Source organism: Melopsittacus undulatus, chromosome 6, assembly GCF_012275295.1.
Source record: "Melopsittacus undulatus isolate bMelUnd1 chromosome 6, bMelUnd1.mat.Z, whole genome shotgun sequence".
Taxonomy (NCBI): domain Eukaryota; kingdom Metazoa; phylum Chordata; class Aves; order Psittaciformes; family Psittaculidae; genus Melopsittacus; species Melopsittacus undulatus.
In genome coordinates, this window is record NC_047532.1 from 51,272,621 (window position 1) to 51,294,713 (window position 22,093).

General features: G+C 38.5%; 1 protein-coding gene across 5 annotated transcripts in view; it reads left to right on the forward strand.

Annotated features, from left to right (window-relative positions):
* The window catches only part of RABGAP1L (RAB GTPase activating protein 1 like), a 249,794-nt gene that overhangs the window by 117,591 nt on the left and 110,110 nt on the right, over positions 1-22,093 (forward strand). The window lies entirely within an intron of this gene.

Sequence of the window (22,093 nt, forward strand, 5' to 3'; positions counted from 1 at the left end):
CAGTTAATTACAGCGGTACCATTTTTGTTCCTCACCTCATTATCTCTGTCTTGTACTCTGATTTTGTGCGGCTTCTGGCTCCCCAGCCACAGGCCTGGCAGCACGGTGCGAGCCCAGTGCCAGCAGTGCCGTCGGCACAGGAATAGAATGGCAGATGGCAGCAGGCACTATTTATAGCTTTGACCAAGCTGGCTGAGGTAAACACTGCTGAAACAGTCTATCAGGATTGTTTTCAGCTATTAGGGGTCTGAGAAGACAATTGGGGGCGGGGGGTGGGGAAGAGAGAGAATGGAATTTGCATTCCTCAGAAGCCATGCTGGAAATGCTGAAACCTCACTTAGCATCGGTTTCTGCATTTTCTAAGCGGTGGAAGCTATTTTTTACCTCTTGATTTCTGCCCTGTCTTCACTGGACACCCTGCAAGCCTTCCAGATACAGTCTTCCTCACGGCTTTGTGGCACTGATCGAGGCTGAGCTGGAAGAATTTATTGTTCTGTGGAAGTTGTGCTGCCATGGCAACTCAGGCACACAGAATTTTAATTGCAAGGCACAATATATGTTTATGAAAATAATTAATAAAAATGCTATCAGGGATGTTTTTATTATATTAGCAGTATCTTTTATGCTGTGATTCTCATTCTTACTTTTTTTTGCACAAAAAGAGTTTGGTGGGGCAGGGTTTTTAAAAATTCCTAATCTTGCTGTTTTCACTGTGAAGTTTAGGAGTCTGTTTTTTAAATCGGATCAGATGACACGTTGCTTTTTCAATGTGTAATCTAGCAGTGCGTTGTTGATTAGGGGTTTGATGGCATTTGTATCAGAAGCTGTAAACTGTATTTCATCCCAAAGTAGTGTAACTTGTGCAATCAGATGCATGCAGTCCTGAAAATCCAGGCTTCAAGCTGATGGGAGTCTGTGAAAAGAAAAAAATAGGGAGAGGTTATTTTAAGTTTTGTATTATGCAGGAAAAGTTACCTTTTCTGTGTTGTGCAAGTATTTGCCAGGTGCTCGGTCTGGCACCTGTGCTGTGGTGCCAGTGCAGTGTGTGACAGAGCCTCCTTCTCCCCTCTGTGCATTGTGCAGGACAGCCATGTTTTCAGAGAATAACGCAGAACTGGAGACACGGTGCTGTCGGTAACTTGAAATGGAAACATAATGCACTGTGCATAATATGTGCTGGAGGTGAATTTCCTTACTTTATCTTATTGGCAATATTCATCTGTTGTATGGTTTTGTTATTTTGTTTTTTGCTCTAAGCTATGTACTGTTTCTGTCTTTTAGTGAGTAGTTAATGTAGTTTGTTATGAAGTATTTTATATTTTTATTTTAAAAATAATTAAAGGCAACCCAATAAAAATACAGGCATTGAGTTTTGAATTGAGTGCAGCACTGGTGTAGTGATCCAGACATGGTAAGTCTGCTTAGTTATTCCACATGTTTTCCGTGTTTCTCTCTGACCCTCAACCGTGAAGATTTTAATGCTGTAGCTGCTAGTAAAGTGAAATGTCATCTAAGTCATTACCATGATTTTTGCTGGGTATGTGCACTATATGAATTTAAATGCTAATGAATTGATTTTACTTAGTGTGTTGCCTTGCAAAGTTTCTTTAAAAATAACAAAACTGAGCAAGCCTTCTTCCTTTGAAGATTAATAGTGTGTGATCCCAAATAAACTTCATATTGGGACAGGACATCTACCTACAATTCAATTGTATTTGTATTTTTCATCATTTGCTAGCAGCCTTTGCAGGTGTTCACAAAATACTACCTCTGATATGATACACTGTACTTTCAGTGTGCTGGCTTAATGATTTCATTGCTGTGTGATAGCTTTCAAATGGATGGGAAAACAAAAATACATTCTGCTCATTAAAGGGTTGTGTACCAAGTTCAACTTCATTAGTTTTGATTAGGACTGAGTTGGTGCCATCTGTGCTGTCAGTATTGTACATCTTTCACAGAAAAGATGGGAGATTTGAAATCCAATTCTCTCATGGTGTATTGCCCTCTTATTTTTTGTGGTTTTGTACAAAATTAACTTGGCTGGATTCCATTTCTTTGTAGCTGAGCTTTTTATTTTTGGCTTCAGTTACCTGGCAGTGAAGTATTTGGGCCAAGTTTTAATCTTATGTGCCTGACCATGCAATTTATTTATTTATTTTTTTAAAAGCTTCAAGTATGTTGCTTTCAGTGCCTTTTCAAAAATAATAAATCCCACAGTATGTTACCACGATGTTCAAAAATACATGAAATGCATTTAAAACTATTTAAGGGAAGAAAATAAACCAGCATTGATTGTAGAAATGCAGACAGTGTTCTTGAATAGAGAGCTAACTAGTGAAAGAAGAGCCATTATGGGGAGCACTGGGTGAAGGCAGGAGGCAGTTAAAACTCATTACCAACTTATAATAGATGTAATCAGCTACCAAGAGTCAGGCAAAACCCATCTCTTTATTGCTTACAGATAGCCATTCGTATAGGGCTTCATAAGATGAAATTCCTTGGAATATTTATTTATTTATTTATTTAATTGGTAGAAGTGAATATAACAGATACATTCTGGGAGATTTTGTGCCAAACCCACTAATGAATCATGCCAGGTTCTTTCTGAGCTCTCATTTTTGGGAAGCAGTTTCTGTGCTAAGTTTTTTTTCCAGTACTTTTCATTGCAAAGACCCTTAAACGTTGTCCTGTATGAAATATTATGTGTCACAGAACTGCTGCTTTTTGCAAAGCTGATAGAAAGTGTTCCTTGATAGCTTAAGCTGACCTAAATTGGGGTGGCTGCAGTCCTGACCTCTTGCCTGCCCTGGCTGACTGTTCTTACCTCCTCTGCTTTTCCATTGCTGCTGGAGCTCATGTGAGCAGCCAGGAAGAGACATCAGGGAGCTGACCTGGGTGGAAATTAATGATGTATTTTCCTCTGGGGTAGCTGTGGCCTAGATTAGTTCAGCATATGATCAGATAAGTGGTAGTACTGGTTTAAGGGAGTGATGTAGATGCATAGCTAAAAGGAGAAGCAGCACAAGGCTGTGGCAGCCTTAAGCCACATACAGCAATTACTATGTGCTATAATGCTGTGACACAATGTTTTAGAAGTAGGTAGCTGCCTTTTGACTTGAAGTGATGCTCAGTATGTTTGATCTGCTTAATTTCAAATAGGATTATAATTTCTTTTTAAGGTTAAAATATCATTGCTTGGCTTAGTTCTGAAGTTTAAAACACACCTCTGCAAGTTATTGACCCTAGTTTTTGTGAGTGGCCATGCACATTGGAGATGCACAATTTTCCATAATGGCAATTATACTATTGTAAAGGAAAAGATTACTTTTCATCATTCATGTTACAGACATACTCTTTGAGGTCTTGAAAGATTTTAGTAGTTTTGCTGACAAAAAGTAACAGCAGAACCCAGGCAATTTCTTTAGTGACTTCAGTTATCCCTTGGTGCTCTCCCTAATGTTACAGACATCTTAAAATGTGAGCTTTAGACAATTCCTGGATTCAAAGAACGCTGTTAGTTCCCTTTTGTTTTGGCTAGCTGGTATAAGTCCTTTACTTGGCTTTCTCCCTTTCTCTTTGAAGAGATGGGTGGTGACTTACTTTGCCCATCTCATCTGTTCACAGTGCTCAAGCTGTAATTGTTGCGTGTTCATTAGCAAGAGATTCTCTCCTGTCCCTTTTACAGAACCAGCTGTAAAATAAGTAGTAAGCCTAACAAAGCATGTTTTGGTGTTTGGTTTGGTTTGTGTTTTTTTTTCCTCCCAAACTTCCAGAAATACATGCTTGTCTTCCTAAAAAAATTCTGCAACATCATTGGTGTGTTTCTCCTAATCTACTAGGAAATAAGTGTGAAAAATACCTTTGGAAGATGTATTTACTGTGCACCTGCAGTAAGAATAATTCACTGCAGTTTGTATTTAAAATGTCTGTTCAGTGTACTTTGAATGTAACATTTTTGTGTCAGTTATCAATTTTATACTACTTCCTGGAAACTGAGACTTCTACCAACTCTAAACACGGTACCTGGTTTACTGCTTCACCCCGTGATCATCCCAGTGTCAGTGGCGAGTGGGAATGTTACCTTAACCCATACAAGTGTAGTCTGTGAATGTTTTCTTCCTTATTTTTCTTCCTTATTTTTGTTCAGAGGTTTCCCAGTACTGCTTATTTCTGTCTTGCAGGGTTTCTCCCATCATTCTGTCAATTATTGATGAGGTCTGCTCTTGGAGCATTTGTTCATAATGAATACTTTCAAAGACAAATAAAAGACCCCTCTGCAAATTTAATGTACTGCCCTTTTTAGTGTGTTATATTGCTTTCTTGGAATGGTGCACCAGGAAAAATAATTCAAAGCAGAAGCTATTTTGTTTGAAGTTTTATTCATTATGTCTATTTCTTCTATGAAGCTGCAATATGTGACATATCTAGGATGACTAAGAATGGTAGGCAATTATGTGCTTTGCAAATGGAATGACAAATACTTCTTTTAACTTAGTATTCTATATATTAGCATTTTGGATTTATATGTTAAATGACATAAAAGCAGGAGAGGATAGATCAGGAAGAATTACAAGAAATTCTATGCTTAGAAGTAAAAAAGCTTAGTTTAATAAATAGTCAGAAAAAATAATACTTTGATAATGTGCCTTGGTTTAAAACCAAGCCACAGAGAGCTCTTTCACTCACTCCCCCCACCCTTGCTCCTCCAACTCATGGAGAGTTAGGAAGGAGAATCCAAAGAATGTAGCCCCCACGGGTTGAGATAAGCACAGTTTAATGGCTAAGGTATAACACAAATCACTACTGCTACTACTACTACAAATAATAATGATAAAGCCAATAACCAGTGAAGAGAATACAACACCTCACCAGCCACTGACCCATAACTCACCCCACCCTGCCTGACCGAGCACCGACCGATACCTCCTCCATCCCCCCACAGCCTTCAGCCCTTCCTGAGTCTCTCCCGGTTACATCTTGGGTATGACGTGCTATGGCATGGAATACCTCTTTGGCCAGCCTGGGTCAGGTGTCCTGTCTCTGCTTCCTCCTGGCCTCCCTCCTTCCCCTGCAGATCATGAGCTCAGAAAGTCCTTGGGCAAACCAAACACCCGAGCAGTAACTCAAAACATACTTGCTATCAGCGAGCGTTCTTAGCCCGAAAGTCAAAACACAGCACTGCACCAGCTACCAAGAAGGAGAAAAATGACTGCTACTGCTCAAACCAGGACACTTTTTTACTTTAAATTATGGTTGGCTTATTTTCCCTGCAAAGAGTAATATTTTCTCATGAATGTAGTTACAATCTAAAATATGTTTAGATTAATTATATGATGGGCCTGAGGATTTGGAGGAATCAGTGCTATCAGATTGCAGACCATTTTCTTATAAATCAAAGTTTTGATTCATGTATAGGTTGTTTTTTCCTCTTTGTAGCTCAGCCTAAAGTGTGCTTCGTGGAGGAAGGGATAACCATTAGGTCAGCTGAGAAATATGCTGAGTTGGCATGTCTTCTGGACATCATGAACCAGCAATTTTTGTGCATGTTATCAGAAGTAAGGTGGAAACACCACCTGCCCTTTTCTGGGTTCAAGTTGTCTTTGAGGCTGAAATCAGGAGTACTAAATATGTAGTGTGCCCTTTCTTCTCTTTCTGCCCACCACTTTGATTTGTAATGAGCACTTCAAATAGTAAAGTACATGAAGTGTCATAAGGTAATTTAAGAATTGCAATCATGATGTTTTAGATCTGGTAGATCCTTGGAGTTTCAAACCTGGAACCTGACCTTCCACACACTTTTTTTTTTTTATTATTTTCCTATCCCTCAGATTTCTCTTTTTTTTTATGTGTAACTGACCCTCCTTCTCAGATTGGGCAGGACTTTTAGGTCATTTTTCTAATTCTTGCTTTGCAACAGCAAATATAGCTGCAGGAGAATTGTAGAGATAATTTTAAATCTGTCTTCAGGCTGAACTTCTCTATTTTGTCTTTTTTTTCCTATAACACAAAATGTGGCTGAACTAAAAATAGTGGTCTGTGAACTTTAATGTTGTTAACTGCTGATTGAACCACTGTCACACTGCATTGGTTCTTAAGGCCAACAGTGTACAGAGACTCGATTTAATGGGGTTACAGTGTTAGATAAAAGCTTTTTCAGTTATCAACCTAGCATTATCTGTTAAATGACTACCCCACTCTGGGACACATATTGTAATTTGTTTATTTAAATTTTCATTATTAGTAAGATACTGTAGGTTTTTGATGGCTTTGAAAAAACTATGCATTAAGTCAAACACTTTTGCAATCTTTGAAGATAAAATATTTGCTGACTAAGATAAAACTTGGGGAAAATGGTAGCTGTCATGTATAGGAGGACTAAGCAGAATAAAGGTGTGAGAGACTCCAGATGCTTCCTGCACTCGCATTCTTTGTTCTGCCTGTAAATAGCAATCTATGTTAATGCTTACTGGTTCTTTACATAAAAAGTTGCAGGTACTTAATGGAAAACTTGTACCATATTCTATTTAGACTTAGATCTGGTTTTATGTATTTTTGTTGTGTTTTCAATCTTTTATATTCTATCTTGATAGACATCTATTTTGTGGGATATTAATGTCTTCCCTCTGCTTAATGTCTGTGAGACACACTTGTCCATAACAGCAAATTTAGTTTTCGGTCTTGATCTTGAGAACATGAAAGTGCTGATGAGACTCAATATTGCTAATGTCCTGATCAATGTTTGTTCTCCCTGTTAAGATAATTAGTTTAGTTTTTGTAAGAATAAAGTAACTTAGATTGATTACTAGATTAGGTACACCTGCCTTTTGGCTCATAGTTGTACAGCAGTCGGGGGAGTTTTACAATTCCAAAATCTACCTTGAGATTGTTCACTGTAATGCTGCCTTGTGGTAGTTAGCATATCCCAAAAGATATGTGGGTCTGTCTTCCACTAAGCTGGTCCTTTGACTGGTAGAACTGTTTGTTGGTTTATTTACGTTGTTTATATTTTTCAGCAATAAGAATAACTCTTGTAAAGTAGTTTTGTCCTTATGGTTCAGTCCTTACTTTCTTGTTGGGAAATGAATGTATTTGAGAAGCATGTGATGTTCTTCGGGACTTCATCCTCTGACCATGCTATATGTTCCTTGAAAGTAATGATACACACATTCCTACAAACCTATATGGCATTTAGTTTTAAAACAGTAATAAATTGATTTTTACCTTCTAGATTGAACTTCCTATGTTGAAAACTGTAAAACATGGATGAATTTTTATGAGCCAAGTGGTCCAAAGTAATACAGGCTTTTAGTGTGTAAGCCCATAGATACCTAAGAGGCTGTGAAGTATTCCAGAAGGAACACCATCTGAAAATACCTACATGGAGATATGGATGTTACATATAAATAAATGGAAATGGATATATAAATGAATGTGTGTTGTTACAGAAATGTAGATGCAAAAGTAATAAGAAGCTATCTTTATTTGCAGTATTCCCTTATACGCATTTATATACTTCTAAGTATATCTTTTGTTTAATATTTCTTTCAATTTGCAAGTTAACACACAATTGTAAATGGTGGCAAAAGTGGCAAATATGCTATTAAAACACTATAAGTGTAAAGCATAAGTGTGCCAAGGTCAAATAGGTAAGGAATTTCACATTATAACCAGATGAGATCTGAAAGTGTCTATTAAGAAATGTGATGGTGAAGTATAATAGAAGGTATATAATGATTGTCAGAAAAAGTAATGAAAATGGCCTGAACATTTGTTATCCATATTCTTTTCAGTCATACTTGTAAGTATCCAGATTAGAAAGTAATACAGTGCATACAGTGTATTTTTCAGTCTCACTTTCTGTCTGTGGTAATCAATTATTATGTACAAATAAGCAGTAATATTCAAAAAAGCCACTATCCACTTAAGTCAGAAGTAGATAAGCAACTTTAAGAAGTTCTCTTAAAGATCTACCATCGGCTGTATATTGTAGGAGTTAAAGAATTCTTGAAACACTAGAATTGTTTTAATAGTCAAGTATATGCTTATAATACTCAAAAAGGAAAATAATCCTTTCACCTATCTAATAGCTATAACTAGCTTTTATGAAGTTCCATAGCCTGCATAGAATAAAACTAACTTGTATTTTCTTTCAACCTGTTTTTCATTTATTTAAATGAAGATAAGCTATTCAGTTTATAGCTTCCCTTTATAAGTTAATGAGAACTAAATACTATCTACCTAGTATTTCTCTCTTGTCTCCCATCCTGTATCTTGTTTTGTTTCTTCTTAGGCCTCTCCATTTCACGACCTCTTCTTGTCTTCATTTCTGTCCCTTCTTTTTAATTCTGTTTCCCTTTCTCCTGCTTTAGATTTTAATCTCTCCTGTATTTCATTCCCTGCTTGCTGCTCATTGTCCTTTGCACAGTGAGAGTCTGACAGAACTTTTTTTCTCCAGTATTGTGGTTTAAGCCCAGGTGGTAACTCAGTACCACACAGCTGCTCTCTCGCCTCCTTCCTCTTTCACTGGGTGAAGGGAGAGGGAAGAATTGAAAGAATGTAAAACTTGCAGGTTGAGATAAGAACACTTTAATAACTAAAGTACAATATAATACTACTACTAAAGATAACAATGATAATGGAAATAACAAGGGGAGAGAATATAAAACTAAAAGGAGAAAGGAAAAAAACCCAATAAACACAAGTGACACACAACACAATTGCTCACCACCTGGTGAATGATACCCAGACAGTTCTCAAGCAGCAATTGGCCCTTTCTGGGTAACCCCCCAGTTTATATCTTGGGCATGATGTGCTGTGGTACGGAATGGCTAGTTTGGGTCAGGTGTCCTGTCTCTGCTCCCTCACGGCTTCTTGTGCCCCTCCTCCCTGGCAGAGCATGAGACTGAAAAGTCCTTGTTCAGGGTAAGCATTACTTAGTGTCCTGGTTTGAGCAGTAGCAGTCATTTTTCTCCTTCTTGGTAGCTGGTGCAGTGCTGTGTTTTGACTTTCGGGCTGAGAACGGTTGCTGATAGCAAGTATGTTTTGAGTTACTGCTCGGGTGTTTGGTTTGCCCAAGGACTTTCTGAGCTCATGCTCTGCCAGGGAGGAGGGGAGACCGGGAGGAAGGAGAGACAGGACACCTGACCCAGGCTAGCCAAAGAGGTATTCCATACCATAGCACGTCATACCCAGGATGTAACCGGGAGAGACCCAGAAGGGCTGGGACTTGGGGGTTGGAGAAGATATCGGTCAGTGCTCGGTCAGGGAGGGTGGGGTGAGTTATGGGTCGGTGGCTGGTGAGGTGTTGTATTCTCTTCACTTGTTGTTTGCTTTATCATTATTATTTGTAGTAGTAGTAGCAGTAGTGATTTATGTTATATCTTAATTATTAAACTGTGCTTATCTCAACCCGTGGGGGCTACATTCTTTGGATTCTCCTTCCTAACTCTCCATGAGTTGGGGGAGCAAGGGTGGGGGGAGTGAGTGAACGAGCTGTGCGGCTTAAACCACGACATGATGGAAAGGTTATCTGAGTTTACAGGTAAAACCATTATTTCATAATGATCTTTTGCTGAACCCCTTTGTTTTTAGAAGTAACATTAACAAAATTCCTGTCAATGTCTATGAGTACACTCTTCATGACAAGAGTGAAACTGATTAAATATGTTAATTCTAAGTGAGCAGTACAAACAGGGAAATCGATAATCTCCTATCCTGTAAGAAGCAAGGGATAACCATGAGACACATGAAGACAGCTTATTTCATTATCAAAATACGCAATTAACTCAATTCTATATAAACGCTAAGGCATGGAAGAATAAAACAAAGCTATAATGATAAAATGAAAACAAACCACAGATACTATAACCCCTTCATATAAGAGATATTTCTGCAAAAATGCCATGAGACAGAACTTGGGTTTAACACTACATGATAGGTGCAACAGAAGCACCTCCATGCACTTGCAGTTGTAACATGGCTGAGTTCTGTTATTCAGCTATGTTAAGGTCTACATTAAAAGCCAGCAGCCATGCAACATTTAAGTAAGGCTAAATTGGTGAAGTTTAAACACCACCACACCAAGACAACACCCCACAGCTGGATTGAAGTGTATTTTCTTATGACTCTTTTTCAAGGGTCACAATTTTATAGCTTCCAGGATTTGGTTACCATGTTACGAGATAACTACATTTAACATAAAGAAAACTACTTCCTCATTTTTAATGTGAGACTGCATACACAGTTAATTCTCACACACAAAGTTTTACTGCAAAGCCTTGCCAAAGCCCAAAACTCACCTACAAAAAAACCCTGGAAAATTAAACTCCCAGGTCACCATATCCTTTTCACCTCTCAGAACACCTGAAAAGATACTGGCAGAAGCAGTAACAAAACAGGCATCCTGTAATCAGATATGACAGAAAATTGGAAAGAAACAAAAGTTACCTCCCACAGGGCTCAGCAGGCCTGGCTGGAAAGGAAGGTATTTGGGAATTCTGAGGCCTTCTCAAAACTGCCAACAAAAATCACTCCTTATAAATCAACGCAGATCAAGTTAGAGCTGCTGTCTGCAAAGGTATTCCCCAGAGCTGTGCTACTGCAAGCACACTTCTGCTGTATAATGAAGGATAACATATAGTGACAAGGTTGCAGTGAAGGGGTAACCTTGATTTAGCTTTTCCTCCTCTATTTTTTAACTCTCAGCTTTCCAGACAAAATACTTTTCGTGAAATTTTGTTACTTCATTATATGTTTATTTGCCTGAAATGAAGAAGAGGCTCCAACTTGTGGTTAAATGAGCTCAAGTACTTCCAAATGTACTTACAACAGGCTGGTCAGCAGCAAAATGGGTGTCCTGATTTCAGGTGGGATACTATTCTTCTTAGTAGCTGGTGCAGTGCTGTGTTTTGGCTTAGTCTGAGAATAATGCTGATAACACACTGATGTTTTAGTTGTTGCTAAGTGTCGTGGTTAAAACCAAATCTGCACAGTTCGCTCACTCACTCCCCACCTTGCTCCCCCAACTCCTGGAGAGTTAGGAAGGAGAATCCAAAGAATGTGGCCCCCACGGATTGAGATAAGAACGTTTTAATAGCTAAGGCATAACACAAATCACTACTGCTACTACTACTACAAATAATAATGATAAAGCAAACAACAAGCAAAGAGCATACAACACCTCACCAGCCACCAACCCATAACTCACCCCACCCTGCCCGACCGAGCACCAACCGATACCTCCTCCATTCCCCCCCAGAGCTCCAGCCCTTCCGGGTCTCTCCCGGTTACATCCTGGGTATGACGTGCTATGGTATGGAATACCTCTTTGGCTAGCCTGGGTCAGGTGTCCTGTCTCTCCTTCCTCCCGGTCTCCCCTCCTCCCTGGCAGAGCATGAGCTCAGAAAAGGCCTTGGACAAAACCAAACATTTGAGCAGTAACTCAAAACATACTTGCTATCAGCAACCGTTCTCAGCCTGAAAGTCAAAACACAGCACTGCACCAGCTACCAAGAAGGAGAAAAAATGACTGCTACTGCTCAAACCCAGGACAGATCATAATCAGCATAATTGGAATAACTAAACTTAATAATGAAATAAGAGGTGGATATCGGCTCCCTTGGTTTCTTACAAGGAGAGAGAACAGCTGAAGTATCCCTGATATCTGCTTAGTCCTATATAGTGCCTATATAAAATGCTTGAAAAATGTTTAGGTACACTAAAAAGTAGTATATCAAAACCTGGTAACATCTGAAACTAAGTTAGGGTTATTTTTGTGCACTGTGCTGTTCTTGCACTATCTAGTCTTTTTTGTTATGACCCTTATGTGACCAGATAAATACTTTCCAAGGTCAGTACTGTATTGATCTGAATCTTAGGAGGCACTGAATGTGAAGTGAATTTCAGTTTTCAAACAAAAAGAATAAACTAGATCAATGTACAAAAGCAAAAATTGAGCTTCTTTTGACATTTGCACACAGCCTCATAGGTCCCAATTACATGCATTGCTCTGTAGCATGGCCCTTACTTTGTCATATGCAGTGGTTACACTGTTGTCTCTCAGCTGGGAAGAGTGGGAATTCAGGGCTTATACTGAATTCAGAAATCACTGTAAATGTTGGTTTTGCTTGAGAATTGGAGGCACAGTTAGAATGATCTAGTTTGCATACTAGTTTCTAGCACCCTAGAGGCTGACCGGCTAGAATGTAGCTTTGCAGAAAAGGACCTGGGAGTCTGGAGGACACCAATTTGAACAGAAAACAGCCTTGGGCCCTTGATGCATAGAAGACCAGTGGTATGATAGAATCAACTTATGTTGGAAAAGACCTTCCTCCTGCATTAGGAGTGGGTTGACAGTAGGTTGAGGGAGGGGAGCCTTCCCTGCTGCTCAGTACTGATGAGTCCACACCTGAAGTATTGGATCTAGTTCTGGGCTTCCAAGTATGAGAGAGACATGGACATACTGAAAAGGTCCAGTGAAGGGCCTGAGAAGGTGAAGGGACTAGAGTATCATTCCTATGAGGAAAGTTTGGGAGCTGGAACTGTTCAGCTTGAAGCTAAGAAAATTCAGTGGATCTTATAGATATGTACGAATACCTAAAGTGAGGCTAGAAGGAAGACAGTCAAGCTCCTCCGCAGTGGTGTCCAGTGAGAGAAGCAGAGACAATAGGCACAAAGGAGGCTCCATTTGAACATAAGAAGAAACCTTTTTACTGTGAGGGTGAGCACTGTTAGAGACATTCAAGAGCCATCTGGACATGGTCTTGGGTGACCAGCTCTAGGTTGCCATGCTTGAGCAGGTAGGTTAGACCAGATGATGTCTGGACATCCCTTCCCACCTCAAAGATTTGTGATTCCCTTCCAGTATTTTTTCTTATTCATTTGTCCAAAATTGTATTAAAGACTTCTAGTAATAAGCTCAGACATTGATGACTTGCTACTATTGATGACTAGGCAGCTTCTGCTTAAACTTTTAGGTATGTGTAGTACTGTTAGGTGAACGTGCTGTGTTCCTTCTCCTTGTAACTGGGAGGAGATCTGAGGAAACAGTTAAGTGAGATATCTAGTCTCCTGTATTAGCATCTTTAAATTGCTTATGTCTACAGATCATCTTGCAGCAAATTCCAGAGCTGCATTCGCAATACACACCACCTGTAGTGGCAGTGGTGATTGCTCAGTAGAGACCTGGATGACTACAGTTCCAGTGACTGCCTTCAGTGCTCTGAAGGATCCAGTGATGTACATCAGTGATGTACATCATGTTGTCCAAATTTAGATAAATAGAACTTAAAATTATTTAAAAAACAGCAACAAAATAGAACAAAACATTAAAGGCAATGCTATACTAGCCTTATATAACTTCCTTTAGTTCGCAGAATCACAAAATTGCTAAGGTTGGAAGAGATCTCTGGAGATCATCTAGTCCAACCCTGCTGCAAAGACAGGGCCACCTAGAGCAGGTTACACAGGAATGTGTCTAGGCAGGTTTTGAATGTCTCGAGAGAGAGGCACTCCATGACCCTCATAGGCAGCCTGTTCCAGTGCTCTGCCACCCTCAGTGTAAAGTTCTTCCTCATGTTGAGGTGGAACTTCTTATGTTATAGTTTATGGCCATTGCTCCTTGTCCTGTCACTGGGCACTACTGAAAAGCGTCTGGCACCATCCTCTTAGCATCTGCCTTTGAGGTATTTATAGGCATTAATGAGATCCCCTGTCAGTTTTCTCCAGACTGAACAGGTCAGCTCCCACAGTTTCTCCTCCTAAGAAAGATGCTCCAGTTCCCTGATCATCCTCACAGCCCTCTGCTGGACCATCTCCTGTAGCTCCTTGTCTTTCTTGTATTGAGGAGCCAGAACTGGACACAGTACTCCAGATGTGGCCTCGCTAGTGTTGAATAGAGAGGGAGAATCACCTCCCTCAACCTGCTGGCAACATTCATCACAGTGCACCCTAGGATGCTATTAGCCCTCAGGATGCAAGTATACTGTTGTGTCTCCATAACTGTGTGTTTAGGTATAAAAGTGCTTGACGCACATTAATTGCTTATTTGTGTATATTACCACTCCAGATTTACCAGTGAAGGACTTGATGGTCAGAAGTAATACACACTATGCAGTTTATCCACAACTGCATCAAGTTCTGACAGAGGCAGGCATGAAAACCCTGTGCTTGTATTTCTGTCCTTTTCCCTAATCATCTGTCTGACCTTCATCTTCTGTAATGTACTGTTTCCTCAGGCTGAAGTAAAGACTTTAAGATCTTGTCAAAAAGTGATTTTGGTCTTATATGCTTCCAAGGAGCCAGACTCTTTGGTCCTCCAGTCTGATGTCAATGCTGAGTAATGCAAAGGGCTGTAAAGTCAAACCAACCAGATGTTGGATTTCTTGTATAAAGAGTAGAGTAGGTTATAATGAGCTGCTTGTTCTTATTAGTTCTGGAAGATAAGTGATCCAAAAAAGTACATGCCTCTAAAGAACATAGTGTCTTCACAGTAAAGAAAATGTCAAGGTGGTGTTTTCACATCAAATGTTAAAATTAAAGCATCCAGGATATCAAGTGACTGCTTGCATTGTTGTAGCTGTTGTCAGGGAGCAGATTTGGGAGGTAGCTGACTTGTCATTTTTTACTTATTGTAAACATTACAGCTGACCATAGGTCTTGCTGAAGTTTTTCTGTCTGGATTATTGCAAGAAATTTGCTTAAGAAATGAGGAACAGGCATTTCCTTTTTGAAGAAATAATCTGTGCACTTCAAGTTTAAGAAGCTTTCTAAAATCAATATATTGGCAAATCTTTTTGTGCACTGTGCTGCAAGGCATTTCCTCCTTGTTAAAAATCAGCATGACTGAACCAGACAAACTTCCTTGATATTACAGCATTTTGCTTTTTAATAACATTTTGCCAGCAGCAAGCAATACCTATGCAGAGGGTTAAGGTGTGCTAGGAGGCTCTGTGTAGTCATGAATTTTGTTAGAATTCTTTCTTAGGCCTGGAGTCACTCAGCTTGTAAAGGAAAAGTCAAGAAACTCTGGAAAGCAACACTTTCTTGATCTTAAATGGACCTGTTACATTGATCACGTTGTCTTTTGATTGCAAAAGTAGGTTTAATTTCAGAATTCTTAAAAATGTGTTAAAAGAAATGCTGGTTAGACAGACATCTTATTTGGTCAGCGATGCTGCAGGAAAGTCATCTTTTAAGACTTAGGTTTTAGTGAAGTTTGCTTTATACAGATTTTTTTTCTTTTAAGTGGTAACGATTCTTTTTTATGCTTTTTGTAGTGAAGATTTGTAGGCACTTGTTTAAATTGAACTAGGTTTTTTAGCACCATCAATTGCAGTAGGTAAATAGGAGTCAAGGATTCAGGTATACCCCCTTTTCCATTTTCTGTAAACAGATTGCCGTGAGTTTTCCACAGTCATCTGATATTGATGCAGTTAAGTATTGTTTGTTGGAAGCAGGCCTTGCCTTTCCAATTGCTTCTGGAAATTACCCAATGAGTTGGTGGTAGAGTCAGAAATATCTGAATTTCAAATTATAGATTAATCACAAGAACATTTTTTCCAACTGTTGCAAATGCAGTTGTGCATCTAAAAGAGGAGACATAATCAGAAACCTAATCTGAAAATTAGCAAACCAGAAGGAACTTGGACAAAATTAACTTGCTACATAGATAAATCTGTGGGTTACCTTTTTACTTGTCTGTTTATGAGATAGAGCCTATACACATTTCAGAGAAAAAAAGTGACGATGAGTAAACTGAATAACTTGCTTTTTACTTGGTCTAATATATATCTTCATGTCCCCTGGAGAGGCAAACCTTCCTAAGTAACAGCTATTAAAAAGAAGAGCAAACTCAAGACAAAATCCAGTGCTTAAAAAATTCTTTCCGCCCTTTAACAGAAGAATGCTGGATATGATATCTGTTAATGATCACATTACTCAAATGAAGCCCTCAATATAATAAAGTAGAAATTAAAATACTTTAATATCTACAAACAAATGTGCATTGCCCTTCATGCCAACTATGCATCATATGGGCAAAAAACCCAAACCAGCAAACCCCATTAGCTAGTGTACAGTGCACCTTATCTCTTGTGGAAGATCAGGAAGCTTTCAAGATAAGTGTTGATGAGTAACTCTGAATTCACAGCATAGCATGCCAATGGCAAAACATTGAGCTTGATGCATTCAAAAGTTGATCTTTTGCCCAGCAGCACAAACAGCGATTTAATTCTGACATCTTCCACAAAGGATATGGCAGAGTAAGGAGAATAAATTATGTATCTGTATCAGTCGAGAGAGGGAGGGTGTACAGAATAGGAAGAGAAGGAAAAAAAAAATGTGAAGATCGTAAAGGTCATGGGTATTTTTTGTTTTTCAGAGCATGAGCGTGCATGCAGAATTGATCGGTTTGTGTCTGATCTAGTTTTGCTGTGATTTTTTACAGGAAAATGTAATCTCCTCTGTTGCTGATTGATGGCTCAACCCTGTTAAGTTCTGAGTTGTTTCTTCCTCAACTCTGTGACTGCTATATAGCTATATAAAGAATAGTATTTACATAGGTTCCTTTATTATTCTAGTACTACCTTTTTCTTCTGTGTAGTCTTAAAAGAATCTTGGAGTTGTCCTTTGCTGTTGCCCAAGTCTACCTCTTCCAGCATGTTGTAGCTGAAAACTCTCAGCACCAAGCCTCTGGGAGGGTTAAAAACCTCATGCTGACCAGTTGGTCAATGTGTCCTCATCAGGGCTGCTCTTCCTTCCAAATAGTTTCAGGATTGAAATGCTAAAAGAAATGCAATGACAGCCTTTCAGAATGAGCCTTATTCACCATTTCCTTGCCACTCATATGAGTGATCATGTAAATAATAGAACAGTTCAAAACACCTCTTGGCCAATCCAGTCCCAGTTGTACTGTGTAAAAGGATTACAGTCCCATCCCACAAGGTGTTTAACAATTAGAGAAATGGGTATTTAGAAGTGATGGGTGATTTTGTGTTTGTAGTTTAAAAATGAGCATGTTATAGATGCTTTTCTAAGGACCCTGTCTTGGAATTCTCTAAATTTGAGGCATGAGCAGCTGCCTACCACCTTGTCAAACCCAGCTTGAGAAGAATGGGACATAATTTGATAAAAGATGTCTTCTTCCTTGGGCAGATCTGTATTAGTAATCTGAAACTTTACACTGCTAGGAGAAGAGAGCCTTTGACACTAAATTTAGATCCAAGCTTGACCTGCCAGAAGCCCAGGACTGCTCAGATTTAAACTATTGATTTGGCCCCATGTCCAGAAGACTGTTGTTTGTTCCTGCTTGTAGAAAGCACTTTTGCCCAAGCAGCAATAAATACAGCTCGTAGTGAGCCAGAATATGCAAAGTTCAGCTGACCAGTATTTACTGAACTAACCTAAATACTATGTTCACTTTAAATATATTGATATGTAACAGTTTAAAAAATGTCTCTAAAGAATAGTACCCTGCTGTTTTCTCTGTTTCTGTTTCTCTGTTAATTCTCTGTTAATACTCTTTGAGTATTATATGCTTTCAGGTGAATAAAAGATGACAATGACTGAAAGAAAATCTATTTATAGAAAAGAGCTGAGCTGCAAGGTATATATTACAAAAATGCTACAGAAGAGCCAGGCATAAGCCAGACATCTTTTACTCAATGTTTTTAAAAGGAAGAGCTATTGATTTTTTCCCAAATACTGATTGGTAGGGAACATGGGGTTTTTTTTGATCATACATTCTACTTGGAGGGCTATAATGTGTATGGAAAATGATGAGGGGAAAGGGGTTGATGATGTCTGTCTATATGCTGGCACAGTGTGATGGCAGGTTTTGCTGAAAACTCGAGTTTGGGAGGGCATCATTAATAATGAGCGTTAAAGCTGCATGCCTCTTACACAGATCGTTTAAAATCCCTACTGATTGACCTAACCTATTTTGTGTATTTTGTATTTGCTGCCTATTTGTAATTATGTTTTAGAGAATTTAAAGTTATCATTTATACTTCTTTGTGTACTTGTGTGGAAATGTACAGGACCACAAAGAACTTCAAGGAACAAAATAAATAATATGCAACAAATCACTTCCTTCAGTAAAATGCTTAGGATACTAAAACAGTATCACGATGTCTAGTAATGTGCACTTGGCAAGTAATATTAAAATTTACAGCTTTTCAGGATAGAGAGACATAGATTTATTGAGGGTACTTATAACTCCCACTATTAGCAGGTGGTGTGTTTCCACATCATATATCTGTGGCTAAACAAGAGTGATGAACACCTGTGGCAGCATGGAGTTTTTGATTTCTATAAAATGCATAGAAAAGTTTCAATATCTAATCGTGAAGGAGCATGACACATGAGATTTCCAGGACATGGTAATTTTAGATGTTGTTGAAAGTCCCTTTTTAAATTTATCCATTCCCTCCCCTTTTCCTCCTGCATTCTTACTTTCCTTGGTATTTTGGCTATATTTTAGCTAGTGCAAAGGTGGAGCAGGGGCAGGACGATTTGATGTAAAATCAGCTGTTTAAGCTTCACCGGAGATGCAAACTTTTTCAATGGGCCCAATCAGATGAACTTGTACTGAGTTTTCAGTACATACAAATCATGCTGTTTTCATATGTAAAGGTATGTGATAAAACCAGACTTGAAGGAATTTAAGATTAGAGATAAGCTTTTGGAAATTAAGTACAGTGTGAAAAATGGTTACTCATATGCATAATGATACAGTCTTGATCATGCATAATTCTGTGATTTTGGGTTGTCTTCTTCCCAGGATCTCTTGTCTTGTTATTTACAGAATAATAGAGTTCATCTAATGAGCAGCTTTTTGTTTCTTTTTTCCTTTTTTCTTTCTTCTTATTTCTTTCTTTCTTTCTTCCCCCTTACTGTTTTCATTGTGTAACCCTGTGCCTTACTATGAGCCACACAGATCAAGATTTGAGGGTGATGTTATTTTCCTCTCCAGCTTTTCTGCAAGACTCATTGCTACAGTAATTCAGTGCTTCAGATGTGAACTGATTTTCAGAACACCCTACTGAGATTAGGAATTACTATTAACCAGGGAAATAGAGCACAAGGAGACTGAGGTCAGAAGTACTTCTTAGTTTTAACACCAGGCTTGAGACACTTGTGACCCGTTTTTTCTGGATTGGGTTTTTTGTTTAGTATTCATGTAAAACTCTTAAATTCACTTAGCTGCAACTGTAAGTAATTCTGCATTTCTCCGTATTGAGTCAACAGCTATAATACAGGCAGTTGTATAGTAAGGAAAATTGAGGTGACCACTCATGGCATTCTTTACATAGGTGATGTGTCTGGTTTTGTGTAAGTAATATTGGGCAATAGTGGGGAAAGGATCTGAGTCTTAACACAGCACTGAGATTTTATGCCCCAAGAGATTTTTCTCTCTTAAAACATTCTTGTGGCTCATACCATACTTACTCTTGAGTTCTTACCACAAAGGAAGCAAGGCTCTACCTACAGGAGTCTCTTCTACTCCCTAACCATAATTCATCACCAGAATGATGACATGACAGCAAATGAGTAGAGGTGGTTTTTTTTGGAGTGTGTGTAAAATGTTATTAGTTAAAAAATAATACCTGATCTATGTGGATAAAGACTGCCCTATATTTTTCAGTTCTGAGTGCCTTTGTGCCCTTAAGTTTCTTTTGTCATTTATTTGATAGAAACAGTTTTCTGTTCTCTTCTGTATTTCTGTGTTAGTCTGCCTTCTGGCATTAAACATCCATATTCAGCAGCATCTTAATAGTTGAAAATGGCAGCAATGTTAAGGAGTTAGTATTCCAATACAGTTGCTTCACAGTTGCAGATGTTTAGTTGTTTTAGAAGCGAGATGACTGAAAGTAGAGAGCTTGCTCAGTAGGATGTCAGCTGTCATATAGTTGACATATGAAGATAATTCTTTTTCTCAGTAGAATATTGTTTCTCTGAGTTGGCAGCACAAAAATGATTATCAGAAGTGAAAAAGATCATTAGAGCGCTGAATGCTTTGAAAGCCATTTCTCCTTGGCTTTTTTTCATAATAAATTAACTAATCATGACTTTCTGAAGAACAAAAATCCTTTGAAAACCTAAATTAGGATAACTGTAAACTCATCTGCTGTGGTTCTCCTGAGAACAGTGCCATCAACAAACTCAATCTGGAAAAAGGTGGAAACATAGCCAATTTTAAAATATATTTTTAAGAAGTAATTCTACATAGGTTTTCACTCTAGATTGATTTCTTGTTTTTCTTAGATCATGGGTTTATTGTATTTCAGGTGGATGTTGTCTTTTAAGAAGGAGTTAATTCTCCTGTCTTTCAGCTAAATTTTATTTTGGGTCCATTTAATTGTTTTTTTCTCCAGTTTTTTAGAAGCATCTGTTGTTATTAACACTGAATGAAGACTCTGCTTCAGGCTCCTTTTAACTCAGTAAAAGTTAATTTGCATTTGGGCCTTTACACATATCTTTGGTCCTACCTCAGACATCTACTTTGTCAATGTCTGTGTGCTCAATTGTACACTAGCCTCTCAGTTAAAGACAGAAGTACAGGGAAGTCAAATACAATCTCCCAGCTTGACAGAAAAGTGATATATGTGGGTGGATGTGGTGGCCTGCTTGTAACTCTCTTTAAAATGCCTGGGTCTTTTCAAACTTGTGCTGAAGAATTAACATAACAGATATTTATAATGAACTCTGTAATTGCCCTTTACCAGTAGATCTTAAATGCTGTATAAGGCATTTCTTCACAGTGTAACTAAGTTGTCAGATCTGTCTGCGAGGAAGACTGCAGTTATTTAATCTCTCTTGTGTTTGCAAGCCACGTAAATGAAAATGTTCATTAAAGAAGTCTAATTAGAGAACTGTTTAGTATTAATTTTTTATTATTATTCTGTGTTTTGTTGCATGTGATTTAGACTGCTGTTGGTTTTGGTTGCATAATAAAAACATCACCTCTGTTTGTAAGTTTTCCTTTTGGTAGTACAGAACAGTATGCCTGGTATGTTACAAATACAGATCAAATTGTTTTCTAAAGATGTTGTACTAAAGATGTTATTGTGAAGCAAAAGGAAAGCAACAGATGAGATGACTGAAAATTAAGACATTGTAAATGGGTAAATTAATGATAGAAAAGATTCAGAGAAGTTGTGAACTTTAGGGAGAGATTTGTGAGAGAAAAAAGAGGAAGACTTCTATGTGCAAGAACTGGAAGATTGTGCCAGGTGCAGAGAAGGACGGGGAGAAAAGAAGAAGCCATACACAGAAATAGATGATCTTAAGGTCCTTTCCAACCCTAACTATTCTATGATTCTATGATAAAAAAGACCACTTTTTTTTTTACTTATTTGTGATACTCAGTTGAATGCTGTTAGAAAACATATTGAAGTGATGTTTATGCACATTATGACTTTAGCTATTTTGTATCTGCTGTTAAAGTCAATGGAAAATATAATGATAGGTTTTGATCTCTGGGGTAGCCTGATTTAACCCAGCGTAATTTCTTCATGTGTATGTGTTATGGATGGTCCCAAAAGGAAACAGTACTTACTAATTGCTGTGAACTTCTGGCTATGCCCCTGCAGGCAGCTGTGTTGCTGTATGAGAAAAAATTTTTTTACAATGAGGGTGGTAAAATACTGGCACAGGTTGCCCAGAGAGGTGGTGAATGCACCATCCCTGCGGACATTCAAGGCCAGGCTGGATGTGGTTCTGGGCAACCCAGTCTTGTTGGAGATGCTCATTGAAGGGGGGTTGGACTAAATGACCTTTGAATGTCCCTTCCAGCCCAGACTGTTCTGTGATTCTATGGCATAGGCTCACTGTAGAGTCTTTATGGCATTAGGAAACCACCTACATTTGGGAGTTTCCTGGTTGCTGACTCCAGCAGGTGTACAGAAGCTTTTTTATGGAGAGTTGTGGATTACAAACAGCACTCTGAGGATTTCAAAGCTTTTGTGTAATAAAGGTATTTTATTTTCTAACTAAAAGTATGCAGTATTGTAAGCAATTGTTTCTTTGTCTATAGCACTAGATATGTCTAGGGAACATGATATGTCAGTTGCCTAAATGTGGGTATTTTATG